The 18,584-nt window shown below is 39.1% G+C and overlaps 1 protein-coding gene across 7 annotated transcripts in view; it reads right to left on the minus strand.

The window, feature by feature from the left end:
- EIF4G3 (eukaryotic translation initiation factor 4 gamma 3) overlaps positions 1-18,584 on the minus strand; it is a 391,513-nt gene that overhangs the window by 119,476 nt on the left and 253,453 nt on the right. The gene's annotated exons all lie outside the window — the stretch shown is intronic.

Below are 18,584 nucleotides of genomic sequence, written 5' to 3' on the forward strand. Positions count from 1 at the left end.
ATATTGAAAAAATTAAATTTTGAGCAAGTTCTTTAATATGGTCTAGGTTGAGAAGACAACGTCAAGGCAACAATGTGGGAATTAGTACATGGCAAATGGATGTGGAGGACTGGCTACAAAAAATAAAATAGTACAGCTAAGAAGAGATAACGACTAACAGAGGGCCCTGAAGGTTAACCTGAGAGCCTGGATCTCACACCTCTGCAACAATTACTCTGTCTCTATAACGCTTAGACAGATATATCCAGAAACAGTATTTTCTCTGGAAGACTTTTCTGGGGAATGTGTACTGAACATACTTTTGTAGAGAAGTCTCAAAGCAGAGAGAATTGCAGAAGCTGAGGTATTAATAAGAGAGTCTGTGAAATGGACTAGAAAGGGAAGGGGATTGAACAGATGGATGGATAAATAAATGGGACGGATAGCTGGAAGGATAAGAAAGGCCTGGAATGGTCCTGGGTAGGCGGCCTTGGAGAGAGCAACGCAACTGTGGCAAAAATATACAAGAACTAATTTACATACAAAGGAAATTCAGAATCATTAACTTATACAATAAAACACAGATCCCTTATGTTTCAACCACAAATAACGACCCTGCTGTCCCAGCCCAGTTGGGTGTTCCATATTTGTGACATTAAACAATGCACCTAGAATGGTTAACTACAGAGGGGCATTCACTATCCAGCTGAGAAGACCCTCTCAAACTCAGGTAAGATGTAACTACTAGCAAAATAGTAAGACAGAATAAAAATAATACATAGTTCAGACATAAAACACATCAAAAGACAATGTGGTTTCAGGTTGTACTCCAACATTCCTTTACATCTGGTATTGTCAATTATGGTGTTTTTGTTGGAACCTACTTCCTAAATGTCTAAGCTATAACTTCCCTAACATGATTAATTTCTATCTTCAGGGTTTTTAGCATAAAGTTCTTAGGCTGATGCCTCTGACAGATCCTTATATAGATGCTGGTAGCACAACCACTCACAGTCCTATTCATTTATTTTTTTCAATAAAAGCTTTATTGAGATGTAATTCACATAACTATAAAATTCACCTTTTTAAAGTACACAATTCAGTGGTTTTATCTGTAATGGAAAAACTCCAGTCTTTCCATCTTTCTATGAAGGGAAAAACCCAATTCTTGCCTGCAATGTATTTCCTTTTCTACTAATCCAGAACACTTCACTTCTGACACTTCTGGTCACCAAATATGTAGGGGTTTCCCCCCACAACAAGCAATTCTCTGTGACGCCAGCTGTGTTTCCACAATTTAATTCAAACCTGGAGATAGTGTCAGATATTACAAGTTAGGGCTCAGTTCCAAAAGACTGTCCCCCACCCCCACTTCAGATGCCAGTTGCAAGTCTAGGTTATCACCTGTGCTTCCGAGCGACCTGCTATAGACTGGAAGTTCCAACAATCCTCTCCTCAGGTTTGCTAGAACAGCCCACAAAACTCAGGGAATATATGTCATTCATTATGTCTACCAGTTTCATTTCATTATGTCTACCAGTTTATTAAAGGATTTGATAAAGGATACAGATAAACAGCAGGTAAAGGGCTTCCCTGGTGGCGCAGTGGTTGAGAATCTGCCTGCCAGTGCAGGGGACATGGGTTCGAGCCCTGGTCTGGGAAGATCCCACATGCCACGGAGCAACTGGGCCCGTGAGCCACAATTACTGAGCCTGCGCGTCTGGAGCCTGTGCTCCGCAACAAGAGAGGCCGCGATGGTGAGAGGCCTGCGCACCGCGATGAAGAGTGGCCCCCGCTCGTCTCAACTAGAGAAAGCCCTCGCACAGAAACGAAGACCCAACACAGTCATAAATAAATAAATAAATAAATAAATAAATAAAAGAGCGTGAATTTCTTTAAAAAAAAAAAACAAACAGCAGGTAAAGATATACACGGGCAGGGGAGAGGTCTGGGAGAGTCCCAAGTGCAGCAGCTCCCCGTTGTCGTGGAGCCGGGGTGCATCACCCTCCTAGTGTGGATGTGTCACCAGCCTGGAAGCTCTCTGAACTCCCTACTATGGAGGCTTCATCGAGTAGGCATGATCCACTATTAATTCCATTTGCAGCCCCTCTCCTCCCTCTGGAGGATGGAAGGAGGGCTAAAAATTCCAAGACTCTAATCATGACTGATTCTTTCTGGTTACCAGCCCCCATCCAGGAGTCATCCAAGAACCCACCTAGAGTCACCTCAATAGAACAAAAGATGCTCACAGTGTTTTCATCACTGAGGAATTTACAAGGCTTTTAGGAGCCCTATGCCATGGACAGAGGTCAAAAAACAGTATTAGAACAAGAGATGCTCCTAGTGTTCTTATCATTCAGTAAATTACAAGAGTATTAGGAGCTCTGTGCCAGGAACCAGAGGCAGAGACCAATATATATTTTCTATTACAGGGACACCTCAGAGATATTGCAGGTTCGGTTCCAGACCATTGCAATAAAGTGAATATGGCAATAAAGTCACACAAACTTTCTCGTCTCCCAGTACATATAAAAGTTATGTTTAAAAAAAAAAAGTTCTGTTTACACTACACTGTAGTCTCATAGGTGTGCAATAGGGTTATGTCTAAAAAAATTTATATACCTTAATTTAAAAATACTTCATTGCTAAAAAATGCTAACCATCATCTGAGCCTTCAGCAAGTCATAATCATTTGCTGGTGGAGGGTCTTGCCTCGATGTCGATGCTGCTGACTGACCAGGGTGGTGGCTGCTGAAGGCTGGGGTGGCCGTGGCAATGTCTTAAAATAAAATAACACTTAAGTCTGCCGCATCAACTGACTCTTCTTTTCACGAACGACTTCCGTGTAGCAAGCAAGGCTGTTTGATAGCATTTTACCCACAGTAGAACGTCTTTCAAAACTGAAGTCAGTCCTCTCAAAACCTGCCACTGCTTTATCAGCTAAATTTATGTAATATTCTAAATCCTCTCTTGTCATTTCAGTTGTCTTCACCAGGATTAGAGTCCATCTCAAGAAACCCTTTCTTTGCTCATCCGTAAGAAGCAACTCCTCATCTGTCACAGAGTTTTATTATGAGATTGCAGCAGGTCAGTCACATCTTCAGGCTCCACTTCTAATTCTAGTTCTCTTACTGTTTCTACCACATCTACAGTGACTGCTCCATTGAAGTCTTGAACCCCGCAGGAGTTGGAATCAACTTCTTCCAAACTCCTGTTACTGTTGACATGTTGACCTCTTCTCATGAATCACGAATGTTCTTCGTGACATCCAGAATGGTGAATCCTTTCCAGAAGGTTTTCAATTTACTGTGCCCAGATCCATCAGAGGAATCACTATCTATGGCAGCTAAATAGTCTTACGAAATGTATTCATTAAATAATACGACCTGAAAGTTGAAATTACTCCTTGATTCACGGGCTGCAGAATGGATGTTGTGTGAGCAGGCAGGAAAACATCATTAATCTCGTACATCTCCTTCAGAGCCCTTGGGTGACCAGGTGCATTGTCAACGAGCAGTAATATTTTGAAAGGCATCATTTTTTCTGAGCAGTGGGTCTCAACAGTGGGCTTAAAATATTCAGTAAACCATGCTGCCAACAGATGTGTTGTCATCCAGGCTTTGCTGTTCCATGTATAGAACACAGGCAGAGTAGATTTAGCAGAATTCTTAAGGGCCCTAGGATTTTCGGAATGATAAATGAGCACGGACTTCAGCTAAAAGTCACCAGATGCATTAGCCCCTAACAAGAGAGTCAGCCAGTCTTTTGAAGCTTTGAAGCCAGACATTGACTTCTTCTCTCTAGCTATGAAAGTCCTAGAAGGCATCTTCTTAAATGGAAGGCTGTTTCATCTACACTGAAAACCTGTAGTTTAGTGTAGCCACCTTCATTCCTTACCTTAGTTAGATATTATGGGTAACTTGCTGCAGCTTCTACATCAGCACTTGTGGCTTCACCTTGTATTTGTATGTTATGGAGACATACAAATACAAGCCTCTTTCCTAAAACCTCATGAACCAACCACCTCTGCTAGCGTTAAACTTTCCTCCTGCAAATTCTTCACTTCTCTCAGCCTTCAGAACCAAAGAGAGTTAGGACGTTGCTCTAGGTTAAGTTTTGGCTTAAAGGAATGTTGCTGCCGGTTTGATCTTCTAACCAGACCACTAAAATTTTCTCCATATCAACAATAAGGCTGTTTTGTTTTCTTATCATTCATGTGTCCACTATAGTAGCAGTTTTAATTTCGTTCAAGAAGTAACTTTTCCTTTGCATTCACAACTTGGCTAACTGTCTGGCGCAAGAGGCCTATCTTTCTGCCCATCTCAGCTTTCGACATGCTTTCCTCACTAAGCTTAATCATTTCTAGTTTTTGATTTAAAGTGAGAGACATGGGACTCTTCCTTTCACTTGAACACTTGGAGGCCATCGCAGGGTTATTAATTGGCCTAATTTCAATACTGCTGTGTCTCAGGGAATAGGGAGGCCCGAGGAGAGTGAGAGAGATGGGGAACAGCTTGTCAGTGGAGCAGTCAGAATACACACAGCATTTATGGATTAAGTTCACCATCTTACAGAAACATCCAAGATCACTATCACTGTAGCAAATATAATAATTATGAAAAAGTTAAAGACATTGTGAGAATTACTAAAATGTGACACAGAGACACAAAGTGAGCAAATGCTGTTAGAAAAACGGCACCAACAGACTTGCTTGCCACAGGGTTGCCACAAACCTTCAATTTGTAAAAAATAGTATCTGCAAAGTGCAATAAAGTGCATTATAAAGAGATATGCCTGTATCTCACAATTGCATATTTATAGAATTATGCACCCTTCACCACTATCTAGCTTTAGAAGATTTTCATCACCCCCACAACGAAACCCCATATCCATTAGCACTCCTTCCCCACTCTTCTCTCTCCTCAACCCTTGGCAACTACTAAGCTACATTCTGTCCCTAGGGATTTGCCTATCCTGGACATTTCATATAAATGGAATCATATAATACATGGTCTTTTGTGACTTTTTCCCGTAGCATAATGTTTTCAAGGTTCATCCATGTTGTAGCATGTATCAGTACTTCACTCCTTTTCTTGACTGAATAATATTTCATATTTTACATAGATACACAATACATTGTTTATCAATTCATCAGTTGATGAAAATTTGGGTTTTTTCCACTTTTCAGCTATCCTATTTATTGTTTCCCCATTCCTTTTAGTTTTCTCTTTCCCTTTCTTCCTAATCTTCTACTCCTGACTGAAACAGAAAGTTAATAATGTTATTACTATCCTCTATTTTATATGCTTGTTAAGGCTTTCACTGGTATAGACTCTCCTTAAAATTCATGTTCTAAGCAAACCATCTCTCTTCCAAATGACAGCAGAGGTCACTTTGAGATGTGCCATTGTGAAGATTAATTGACATAATGGTACAAATCCTTTAATCAAAGTTATACATGCATATAGGGACTATTCTAAGGGATTTTCTACCATCTCATGCCTAGAATTTAATTAAGAACTTTTCAGATGCTATCATATTCTTGAGCTGCTCTCCTATGGAACAAAAATTCCTAAGGGCAGAGATCACGACACCCATTTGCTCTGTGTTATATTAGTACAGTTCAAAGGGAACATTTGGGCCTTTAATACTAGCTGAAAATAGTAGTATTAATAATACTTAACATTTATAGGGTGCTTAATATGTGCTAGACACTACGCTAAGTGCTTTTTACATATTGCACATTTTATTGTCACTACATATTTATGAGGTAAATACTATTATTATCTTTGTTTTCTGGATGAGAAAACCAATTCAGAGATTAAGAAACACAAGGTCACAGAGATGGACAAAGGGAAAGGCTAAGACTCAGGAGTATCTGACTCTGTTGCTTTGATCTTGACCACTATACTTCACTGCTGGTGTTTAGACTAACCAAATACATGAAAAGTTACATTCAGATCTTATGCATATATACTAAGAAGATTGCTACTATAACTAAAAATAACAAAAAGATATTATAGTCAAAAATGAGAAGCTTAGAATTCATCTTGAGGGTGAATGCCCCCAGTGCCACCCATCACTCTGAAGGGTTTAAGCAGAGATGTGAAAAAGGAGTGATAAGTCCAGATCTCTATTTTAAAAAGATGACTACTTCGTGGAGAATGAACTTGAAGGGGGCCAAAGCTGGAGCCAGAGAAATGAGAGGTATCCATGCAGAAGTGCAGGTCTAAGGCAGTAGGAAATGGAGAGGAGGAGATAAATTCAACAACCATATCAGGTAAAATGAGAGAACCTTGTTAAATATATGAAAAAGGAGTGACTCAAGGAGGAAGTACATCAACAGTGACTTCAGGATTTCAGCTTAATTAAAGCCAGTGCCACTTAGATAAAAGAACAGGTTTGGGGGACTAGGTGATTAGTCTGGTATCGGATATATTGAATCTGAGACGACTCTGGAATTTCCAAGTGGAGATAACCGGCAGGCAACTGGAAATACAAGACTGAAGCTCAGAAAAGAAGGTGGGATGGAGATAAAAAATGTAATTCATTAACACATACCACTGGGGCCATCTACCATTAGATGAAATTACCCATGAAAAATGTGCTGAATAATATCAGAATTAGAACATAACCCAAATATGAGGGAAAGTTTTGGGGTGGTGAAACTGTTGTATATTTTTACTGTGGTGGTGATTACATGACTTTACATGTCTGTCAAAATTCACAGAAGTGAATGCTACAAAGAGTGAATTTTATTGCATATAAATTACACTCAATAAGTCTAACTAAAAAAGAAGAAAAGGAGAGTGATCAATAGTCAATAATCAGTACCAATAATGCCATTAGAAGCGGTAAAAAGACCAATACGATAGCATGTTGTAAGCATAAATCAGACCATATTACTTAATAGTGAACACAGTAGAAGCAGAAATGGTAGACTGTTCTTGAGAAGACTGGGTAAGAGGAAGAATGAGTTTAAATGGTAACTAAATGGACGCGTAGGATTGAGGGAGTGTTCATGGTCTGAAAGAGACTTCAGCATATTTACAATGAGAAAGAAGTCTGTGGGAAGGTGGTGAATATATATATGAGACTGCCAAGGGACAGCTAGTAAACTCTGATGAAAGTTTGGATAGAGATAGGTTTGTAGCTCCGGCAGAAGGTTGAAAAAGGCATACTCAGTGCACTCAGTTTTCTAAACAGAGACAGAAAAAAAGCCATCTGCTGAGAGTGGGGAGGGTTGGGCTGATGACAGGATTTTACAACAGGGAGGTCATAAAAGGACTGGTTGGTGGTGGAGAGCATGTGTTTGTAGAGGTACTTTCATTCACAGTGGGGTAATCTTGTCCAGTAGTGCTCTGCCTACTGGAATTTAAGAGAGAAGATGGGGTATTAGCACTGTTTTTTTCTAAAGGAAAAGGGGATAGTAATTATCAGATAATCCTCCTCTTCCATCTTTGCTCAAGTCTCATCTTCTATAAAGGCCTACAACTCTAACCATGTTATTTACATACTACAACCTGCTGCCCCTCCAGCATTCCTTTCCCTGCTTGATTATTTTTATAGTACTTAAAACTTTCTAATATAAACTAGGGCAGGGATCACTGGATTCTTCATTGATGAATCTGAAGTGCCCAGAACAATGTAGAACATAGTAGACTCTCATTAACTATTTGCAGCTGAAACAAGTGGGCATTCACAGGTCCTTTTAAACATGCATAAATGTACACTCCCTAAATCCCGAAAATATTAAAAGAACTTTACAACAATGTAAAAAGCATGTTAGAAAGAATAACAGAAATGTGATGTAAAGGAAGGCTTAGGTTGTAACTCTTCCGGTGACCCTGAAAAAGCCAATTTACCTCCACGGCTTATTTTTGGTAATAGCAAAGTAAGAATAATTATATCCCAGAAACAACTGCTTAAATCGTAAGATTAATGCTTGAGATGCCTGATAAAAGGTCTTGTAAACATTAAAAAAAAGATGATTTTATTATGATTGCAACTAAATTACCAAGTACCATTAATATAGCAATAGAAAATGGAGAAAAAACATATATTGAAGGAAATGCATTTTGGACATTTTTCTGCATTAGTAGTGAAAATTATCTCGTCAAAGATATTGGAAACACTTCTCAAGACTACTGTGTGCAAGGTGAAGATGGATATTGGAGAAACAGAACGCTTTTAGCAAGAGTAGGCTTGCCTGAAAGAGAATAGCATTCCCCTGAACTGTCTGTATTACCCTGTCTGGAAGCAAGTTAAGTACAATGGTTTCTGTCCGAGGTAGATTAATTACTAACTCTGGGAAAAGTGGGCTAAATTCTGAACAAGGTTATCTATGTCTATTCATGGAAATATGTATAACTAAGTTAATTAATATCCAATGAATGAAACTTCAAGGCTCATGTTGTGAAGAAATGAACTTTTGTAAATAGTGGGGACAAGTAACCCATTTGAGGAGGCAAGGAGGACCTGTGCACAGTGCTTGCCAGACAGGCTTGGCACCTGAGTCTGTGGATAAGCTCCACCACCAGGTAGGTGCCTGGACTCCTTCCACAGCATATGAATACAGACAGAATTTGAACCAGCACCAGCATTCTACAGAGAATGCTTAAGATTTCACTGTGGAAGGCAACAAGAAAATAGGAATAACATAGCAGAAATGTTCTTTTTAGGCAGCTTTGTTGACAATATTTTTATCAACATGGTGGGGAAATCCAGTCATTTAAATTTATTTATCCCTAAGGATCACTCAGACTCAAGCCTCTAGAAAAGGGAGCTAAGAGCCCTTGTTTTAAAAATTGCTCTGCTGGTGTTGATAAGTGACATGGAACCAGGAATGTGTAAGAAGTTCTGTTCACAAGGTTCCAGAACACAGTCCTCCAGAGGAATATGAGAAGTTAAATTAGATGGGTGCACAATATGGGAAGGATTGGGCTTGTGGGACACTCAAATCACTGGTGACCTATTTTCGGCCCCAGTAACCGAATCTTCCAGGGATATTTCGAATACTTCTCAGAAGGCTTAAGTCAAGCAAAGGCAAGTATAAATTTCAAATTCCTTATTATTGATGTGGACCTTCAGGTTATGGTTCTAAACATGAGTCTTTTTCAGGTTAGTTTACACAAACTAAAAGACTTTTATTTCTTTTATTTTCTGCTTACTTATGTTTTATCTCTTTTAAGGTATTTTCAATATTCACAAGTGAGAATAAATCAAGGATTATTATGAAAACAATTTTCCTGAATTAAAGTATGTTTCTTTTATACTGAAGTAAATCAAAAGTGAGAACATGGAGATTGGTTCAAGATGAGAGAGTAGAAGGACATGCGCTCACACCCTCTTGCGAGAGCACCAGAATCACAACTAACAGCTGAACAGTCATCAACAGGAAGACACTGGAACTCACCAAAAAAGATACTCCACATCCAAAGACAAAGGAGAAGCCGCAATGAGATGGTATGAGGAGCAAAATCACAATAAAATCAAATCGCATAACCGCTGGGTGGGTGATTCACAAACTGGAGAACACTTATACCACAGAAGTCCAGCCATTGGAGTGAAGGTTCTGAGCCCCAAGTCAGGCTTCCCAACTTGCGGGTCCAACAAGGGGAGAAGGAATTCCCAGAGAATCAGACTTTGAAGGCTAGCGGGATTTGACTACAGGACTTCGACAGGACTGGGCGAAACAGAGACTCCACTCCTGGAGGGCACACACAAAGTAGTGTGTGCATCAGGACCCAGGGGGAAGAAGCAGTGACCCCATAGGAGACTGAACCAGACCTACCTGCTACTGTTGGAGGGTCTCCTGCAGAGGCGGGGAGAGGGGGGAGGCTGTGGCTCACAACGGGGACAAGGACACTGGCAGGAGAAGTTCTGGGAAGTACTCTTTGGCATGAGGCCACCCAGAGTCTGCCATTAGCCCCACCAAAGAGCCTGTAGCCTCAGGCCAAACAACCAACAGGGAGGGAACTCAGCCCCACCCATCAGCAGACAAACGGATTAAAGTTTTACTGAGCTCTGCCTACCAGAGCAACAGTCAGCTCTACCCACCACCAGTCTCTCCCATCAGGAAACTTGCACAAGACTCTTAGATAGCCCCATCCACCAGAGGTCAGACAGCAGAAGCAAGAAGAACTATAGTCCTGCAGCCTGTGGAACGAAAACGACATTCACAGAAAGAAAGACAAAATGAAAAGGCAGAGGACTATGTACCAGATGAAGGAACAAGATAAAACTCTAGAAAAACAACTAAATGAAGTGGAGATAGGCAACCTTCCAAAAAAAGAATTCAGAATAATGATAGTGAAGATGATCCAGGACCTCGGAAAAAGAATGGAGGCAAAGATCGAGAAGATGCAAGAAATGTTTAACAAAGACCTAGAAGAATTAAAGAACAAACAAATAGAGATGAACAATACAATAACTGAAATGAAAAATACACTAGAAGGAATCAATAGGACAATAACTGAGGCAGAAGAACAGATAAGTGACCTGGAAAACAGAATGGTGGAATTCACTGCCGTGGAACAGAATAAAGAAAAAAGAATGAAAAGAAATGAAGACAGGCTAAGAGACCTCTGGGACAACACTAAATGCAACAAAATTCGCATTATAGGGGTCCCAAAAGGAGAAGAGAGAGAGAAAGGACCCAAGAAAATATTTGAAGAGATTATAGTCGAAGACTTCCCTAACATGGGGAAGGAAATAGCCACCCAAGTCCAGGAAGCACAGAGAGTCCCAGGCAGGATAAACCCAAGGAGAAACACGCTGAGACACAAAGCAACCAAAGAAACAAAAATTAAAAACAAAGAAAAATTGTTAAAACCACAAGGGAAAAATGACAAATAACATACAAGGGACCTCCCATAAGGTTAACAGCTGATTTCTCAGCAGAAACTTTCAAGCCAGAAGGGAGTGGCACGATATATTTAAAGTGATGAAAGAGAAGAATCTACAACCAAGATTACTCTACCCGGCAAGGATCTCATTCAGATCCGATGGAGTAATCAAAAGCTTTACAGACAAGCAAAAGCTAAGAGAATGCAGCACCACCAAACCAGATCAACAACAAATGCTAAAGGAACTTCTCTAAGTGGGAAACACAAGAGAAGAAGAGGAACTACAAAAAAAAACCCAAAACAATTAAGAAAATGGTAATAGGAACATACATATTGATAACTACTTTACATGTGAATGGATTAAATGCTCCAACCAAAAGACACAGGCTCACTGAATGGATACAAAAACAAGACCCATATATATGCTGTCTACAAGAGACCCACTTCAGACCTAGGGACACATACAGACTGAAAGTGAGGGGATGGAAAAAGATATTCCATGCAAATGGAAATCAAAAGAAAGCTGGAGTAGCAATACTCATATCAGATAAAACAGACTTTAAAATAAAGAATGCTATAAGAGACAAGGAAGAACACTACAAAATGATCAAGGGATCAATCCAAGAAGAAGATACAACAATTATAAATATATATGCACCCAACATAGGAGCACCTCAATACATAAGACAACTGCTAACAGCTACAAAAGAGGAAATCGACAGTAACACAATAACAGTGGGGAACTTTAACACCTCACTTACACCTATGGACAGATCATCCAGACAGAAAATTAATAAGGAAACACAAGCTTTAAATGACACAGTAGACCAGATAGATTTAATTGGTATTTATAGGACATTCCATCCAAAAACAGCAGATTACACTTTCTTCTCAAGTGCACATGGAACATTCTCCAGGATACATCACATCTTGGGTCACAAATCAAGCCTCAGTAAATTTAAGAAAATTGAAATCATATCAAAGCATTCTTTTCTGACCACAATGCTAGGAGATTAGAAGTCAATTACAGGGAAAAAAAAGAAAAAAACACAAGCACATGGAGGCTAAAAAAATGCATTACTAAATAACCAAGAGATCACTGAAGAAATCAAAGAGGAAATCAAAAAATACCTAAAGAGAAATTACAATGAAAACACAACGATCCAAAACCTATGGGATGCAGCAAAAGCACTTCTAAGAGGGAAGTTTATAGCTATACAAGCCTACCTCAAGAAACAAGAAAAATCGCAAATAAACAATCTAACCTTGTACATCTAAAGGAACTAGAGAAAGAAGAACAAGCAAAACTCAAAGTCAGTAGAAGGAAAGAAATCATAAAGATCAGAGCATAAATAAATGAAATAGAAACACACAAAACAATAGCAAAGATCAATAAAACTAAAAGCTGGTTCTTTGAGAAGATAAACAAAATTGATAAACCTTTAGCCCGACTCATCAAGAAAAAGAGAGGACTCAAATCAATAAAATCAGAAATGAAAAAGAAGAAGTTACAACAGACACCACAGAAACACAAAGCATCCTAAGAGACTACTACAAGCAACTCTATGCCAATAAAATGGACAACCTGGAAGAAATGGACAAATTCTTAGAAAGGTATAACCTTCCAAGACTGAACCAGGAAGAAACAGAAAATATGAAGAGACCAATCACAAGTAATGAAATTAAAACTGTGATTAAAAATCTTCCAACAAACAAAAGTCAGGACCAGAGGCCTTCACAGGTGAATTCTATCAATCATTTAGAGAAGAGCTAACACCCATCCTTCTCAAAGTCTTCCAAAAAACTGCAGGGTTAGGAACACTCCCAAACTTCTTCTACGAGGCCACCATCACCCTGATACCAAAACCAGACAAAGATACTACAAAAAAAGAAAATTACAGACCAATATCACTGATGAATATAGATGCAAAAATCCTCAGCAAAATACTAGCAAACAGAATCCAACAACATATTAAAAGGATCATACACCATGATCAAGTGGGATTTATCCCAGGGATGCAAGGATTCTTCAAAATATGCAAATCAATGTGATACACCACATTAACAAATTGAAGAATAAAAACCATATGATCATGAAAAAGCTTTTGACAAAATTCAACACACATTTATGATAAAAACTCTCCAGAAACCTACCTCAACCTAATAAAGGCCATATATGACAGACCCACAGCAAACATCATTCTCAATGGTGAAAAACTGAAAGCATTTCCTCTAAGATCAGGAACGAGACAAGGATGTCCACTCTCACCACCATTATTCAACATAGTCTTGGAAGTCCTAGCCATGGCAATCAGAGAAGAAAAAGAAATAAAAGGAATACAAATTGGAAAAGGAGAAGTAAAACTGTCACTGTTTGCAGATGACATGATACTATACAGAGAGAATCCTAAAGATGCCACCATTAAACTACTAGAGCTCATCAATGAATTTGGTAAAGTTGCAGGATGCACAGAAATCTCTTGCATTCCTATACACAAACAACAAAAGATCAGAAAGAGGAATTAAGGAAAAAATCCCATTCACCACTGCAACAAAAAGAATAAAATACCTAGGAATAAACCTACCTAAGGAGACAAAAGACCTGTATGCAGAAAACTATAAGACACTGATGAAAGAAATTAAAGATGATACCAACAGATGGAAAGATATACCATGTTCTTGGATTGGAAGAATCAACATTGTGAAAATGACTATACTACCCAAAGCAATCTACAGATTCAATGCAATCCCTATCAAACTACCAATGGCATTTTTCACAGAATTAGAAGAAAAAATTTTACAATTTGCATGGAAACACAAAAGACCCCGAATAGCCAAAGCAATCCTGAGAAAGAAAAATGGAGCTGGAGGAATCAGGCTCCCTGACTTCAGACTATACCACAAAACTACAGTAATCAAGACAATATAGTACTGGCACAAAAACAGAAACATAGATCAATGGAACAGGAAAGAAAGCCCAGAGATAAACCCGTGCACCTATGGTCAACTAATCTATGACAAAGGAGGCAAGGATATACAATGGAGAAAAGACAGTCTCTTCAATAAGTGGTGCTGGGAAAACTGGACAGCTACATGTAAAAGAATGAAATCAGAACACTCCCTAACACAATACACAAAAATAAACCCAAAATGGATTAAAATCTAAATGTAAGACCAGACACTATAAAACTCCTACAGCAAAACATAGGAAGAACACTCTTTGACATAAATCACAGCAAGATCTTTTTTGACCCACCTTCTAGAGTAATGGAAATAAAAACAAAACTAAGCAAATGGGACCTCATGAAACTTAAAAGCTTTTGCACAGCAAAGGAAACTATAAAGAAGACGGAAAGACAACCCTCAGAATGGGAGAAAATATCTGCAAACGAAGCAACTGACAAAGGATTAATCTCCAAAATATATAAACAGCTCATGCAGCTCAATGTTAAAAAAACAAACAACCCAATCAAAAAATGGGCAAAAGACCTAAATAGACATCTCTCCAAAGACGACATACAGATGGCCAAGAGGCATATGAAAAGCTGCTCAACATCATTAATTATTAGAGAAATGCAAATCAAAACTATAATGAGGTAACACCTCACGCCAGTTAGAATGGGCACCATCAGAAAATCTACAAACAATTGCTGGAGAGGGCGTGGAGAAAAGGGAACCCTTTTGTACTGTAGCTGGGAATGTAAATTGATATAGCCACTATGGAGAACAGTATGGAGTTTCCTTAAAAAACTAAAAATAGAATCACCATATGACCCAGCAATCCCACTACTGGACATATACCCTGAGAAAAGCATGATTCAAAAAGACACATGCACCCCAATGTTCACTGCAGCACTATTTACAATAGCCAGGTCATGGAAGCAACCTAAATGCCCATTGACAGATGAACGGATAAAGAAAATGTGGCACATATGTACAATGGAATATTACTCAGCCATTAAAAAGGAATGAAACTGTGTCATTTGTAGAGATGTGGATGGACCTAGAGACTATCATACAGAGTGAAGTAAGTCAGAAAGAGAATAAGAAATATTGTATATTAATGCATATATGTGGAATCTAGAAAAATGGTACAGATGAACCAGTCTGCAAGGCAGAAATAGAGACACAGATGTAGAGAACAAACATATGGACACCAAGGGGGAAAGCAGGGAGGGTGGTGGTGGTGGGATGAATTGGGAGATTGGGATTGACATATTGGGACTGACTAGTATGTGTAAAATTGATAGCTAATAAAAACCTGTATATAAAAAAAAGCGGTAACAGCAACTCGATTGGCTGTATGAATCAGAATTTTATTAACAACTCCTGAAACATACAATCATATCTCCATTTGAGAAATAAATCTCTCATCTTGCAGCCTACAGAAACTGAAAACCATCCTTCAACCTTAGCTGAGCCTACAAGAAATATAAGGCAAACACTCGGAAGCCACACAAACAAGGTCAGCTGCTGCTACCACTACAATACTGGGGATATGGGAGGCTGTTGCCAGTCTCTATAACCAAGGAGTTTACATCTGAACATCCACGTGGGACATACAAGATCCTGTATCCCTACAAAAGCAAGGACTTGGAACTGAGATTCTTATAAAAATCCCCGAGACTCCTAACAGAGTGACAGTCTCAGTGAAAAGGAAGCTAAAACAGTACACAGACCAAAATAAACCAGTGAACCAACACAGAGTGATGACAAGGAAGGATATTTGGTTTCAACTAGGTGTAGAGAGCCTGCTGTCATCCTGAAAATTAGCATACACAGGGAATGCGTTTACTTTGTGTGCGGTAAGAAAGTTCGTTTAGGACATTAAACTCAGATTAAGTTCCAGCTAATGTTTTCCCTAAGACATGCTTTGAGAGGAGCTGCCCTCAATCCACATCCGGGAAAGTTTAGCTGAAGATAAGTTCATAAAACAAATTTATAAAATATACAAAGAAACAATACACCATGAGCAAAGCCAGAGAAGACAAACAGAAAGAGGAGAAACCTCCCTCTGCCAGAAGAACTTCAAATAATAGTTTTATATCAAAAACAGATAATGAATGTAAAAGAAAAAGAAAAAATCACTATTATTTTTATCATTCAGGGCCACTTTGGACAGAGGCTCTGATTCTTTTTTTAAATTTTTTTTTTTTAATTTTACTTATTTTATTTATAGCTGTGTTGGGTCTTCGTTTCTGTGCGAGGGCTCTCTCTAGTTGTGGCAAGTGGGGGCCACTCGTCATCGCGGTGCGCGGGCCTCTCACCATCGCGGCCTCTCTTGTTGCGCAACACAGGCTCCAGACGCGCAGGCTCAGTAATTGTGGCTCACGGGCCCAGTTGCTCCGCGGCATGTGGGATCTTCCCAGACCAGGGCTCGAACCCGTGTCCCCTGCATTGGCAGGCAGACTCTCAACCACTGCGCCACCAGGGAAGCCCACTATTATTTTTAAAAGTGGAAAAGTTTATGTTACACAGCATGCATCTCACATAGTATATACACTCATGAAATTGCACAAAATGAATTCCTGAATGATGAGTGGGGAACATTTTTCCACAAGTTCTGAAATTCTCTCTTCTTCCCCACCAAGTATAACGAAACCATAATAAAAATTCCTAGGACTTCAAGAAATCAATTAATACAGGGACTTCCCTGATGGTCCAGTGGTAAAGAATCCGCATTCCAATGCAGGGGACGCGGGTTAGATCCCTGGTCAGGGAACTAAGATCCCAAATGCTGCAGGCCAACTAAGCCCACGCACCTCAACGAGAGAGCCCACGTGCCGCAACTAGAGACAGAGAAGCCCGTGCGCTGCAACAAAAGATCCCGCATGCCGCAACTAAGACCCAACGCAGCCCAAAATAAATAAATATTTTTAAAAAGAAATCAATTAATACAGATTTTTGCACATTTAATTATTGAAGTGATCATATGAATCAAAAGTCTGGCCCATCTCTGAGGCTTTTCAGAGTACCCTGAAGATACAATTCTCGTTTTATAGAGTTTACCCTTCAACCCCTAAGCCTCCAGAATTGCTGCAATTTGTTCCAGTCAGAAATATGATCTAGAATAGTGGCAAGAAAATGTTTTCTAGCAGAAGTAAGAGAAGGGACCATACACCTTAAGTCTGACTTTACTGCTTTAAACAAGTACCTCTATACAAACTACTGCGTATTTCTATGCATCACACTTGTCAAAAGCAAATGGTTTCTGAAGCGAGCTTTAAAGTGTTTCATCCTCAGGCAGAGACAGTAAGAACTATTCTCAAAAGTCAACAACAAAAGACTGATATCCAAACCAAACTGTTACAATTTTAATATCCTCTCAAAGTAAACAAGGTATGCTAAATAAGTGCAAAAAAGATGGGAGTCATTAAGCATATGACAATTTCAGGCCGATATTATCTAAAAGAATGACGATGAGTTAATTTTCATGGTTAACTTTTATAGCAATAACATTAAAAAATATTAACACTGAAATCAGAGGGCCAGGAATGTTTCTGGTAAGCCCTACAATTTAAAAAATGCTAGAGGTGCATGGGTTCTTGAGGTTCATTTACTTTGAATTTTGAAGAGTGTAAGATATAAAGGGAAATTACAGAACTTCTAGTTCCTTTAAAACACATTCATAGGTTAAAAAAATCATGAAACTAGAAAAATGCCAAGACACTTTCCCTCCTGACACCACCAACCTCTACCTCATCCCTAATCATGGCAAAAGACAGTTCTTTCTTTTAGCTATCTTCTGGTTTACTGCTGAATAATCTATATTTTTTTACTAAGGTGCTGGTGACTTATATTACTAATTCCAAGAGTATTTGCATTTCGAAAAAAAATGTACCATGGTAATGAAGACAACTTAACCCCAGATTCTGTTTGTCCATTTATCCCTGGGAGCTGTCTTGCAATGTCAGGCCACCTAAGTGACAAACTGCTTAAAAGAATGAATGAATGTCAGGGATGAGTAGAAGTGGGATTTCAGTGCAGAACTTTGCTTTATACTTATTTCAGTTCTGAGATATGGTTTGTATCTTTGACTGTATTCCCTATGCCTGTTATTCTTTCTATTATTTGTTTGGATGTTTTTTTCAAAACATTTGTCTTCAGTAGCTTCTCCTATTTTTGGAACTACTACATCACTAATTGTTGAATGACAACTCACAGGTAGGTAAATGAAGGGAAAAAATGAAGGGTCAAACAAATTACTCTTCTCCATCAAAAACAAGTGTTCTTTGGAGGGGCATTCACCTACAGCCACACCAAAAGAAAGATTGTTTTTTCAAAGAGTTACAAAAAAGCCCCAGGTCATCACCCCACCAAGGAGGAAGTTCCTAACATAGTGAAGGCACTATGCTTCTGGAGCATACTGATGCTTATGGAGGCCGGTCTATTGAGGAAACAGGCGATTTATAAATATTTATGATAAATTTCTCCCAGTCCCAACTGCCTGGCATTGTTTGCTTTTCTGCTCTGGTTTACTGTGGAACTAGATGTTCTACAGTTCCAAAGAACCAGACACCTCTCAGAGACCTTCATGAGGAAATTACCTCGAGAACTGAGCTGGGTTGGAAAACCACATCTTAAAGGTAGAGATCAGGTTTTTTGATTTGCCAAGTTTCTCAATTAGACAGGTCACAGTAGGCAATAAATATTGGGGATGTGGGTGACTAAAACATCTCCAGTACATATCTAGATTAACTGCTGGGGGATCAGTCATTTGTCAAATTGTATAACTTAACTTGACAGGCACAGAGAGCA

Source organism: Balaenoptera musculus, chromosome 1 (genome assembly GCF_009873245.2).
Source record: "Balaenoptera musculus isolate JJ_BM4_2016_0621 chromosome 1, mBalMus1.pri.v3, whole genome shotgun sequence".
Lineage (NCBI taxonomy): Eukaryota > Metazoa > Chordata > Mammalia > Artiodactyla > Balaenopteridae > Balaenoptera > Balaenoptera musculus.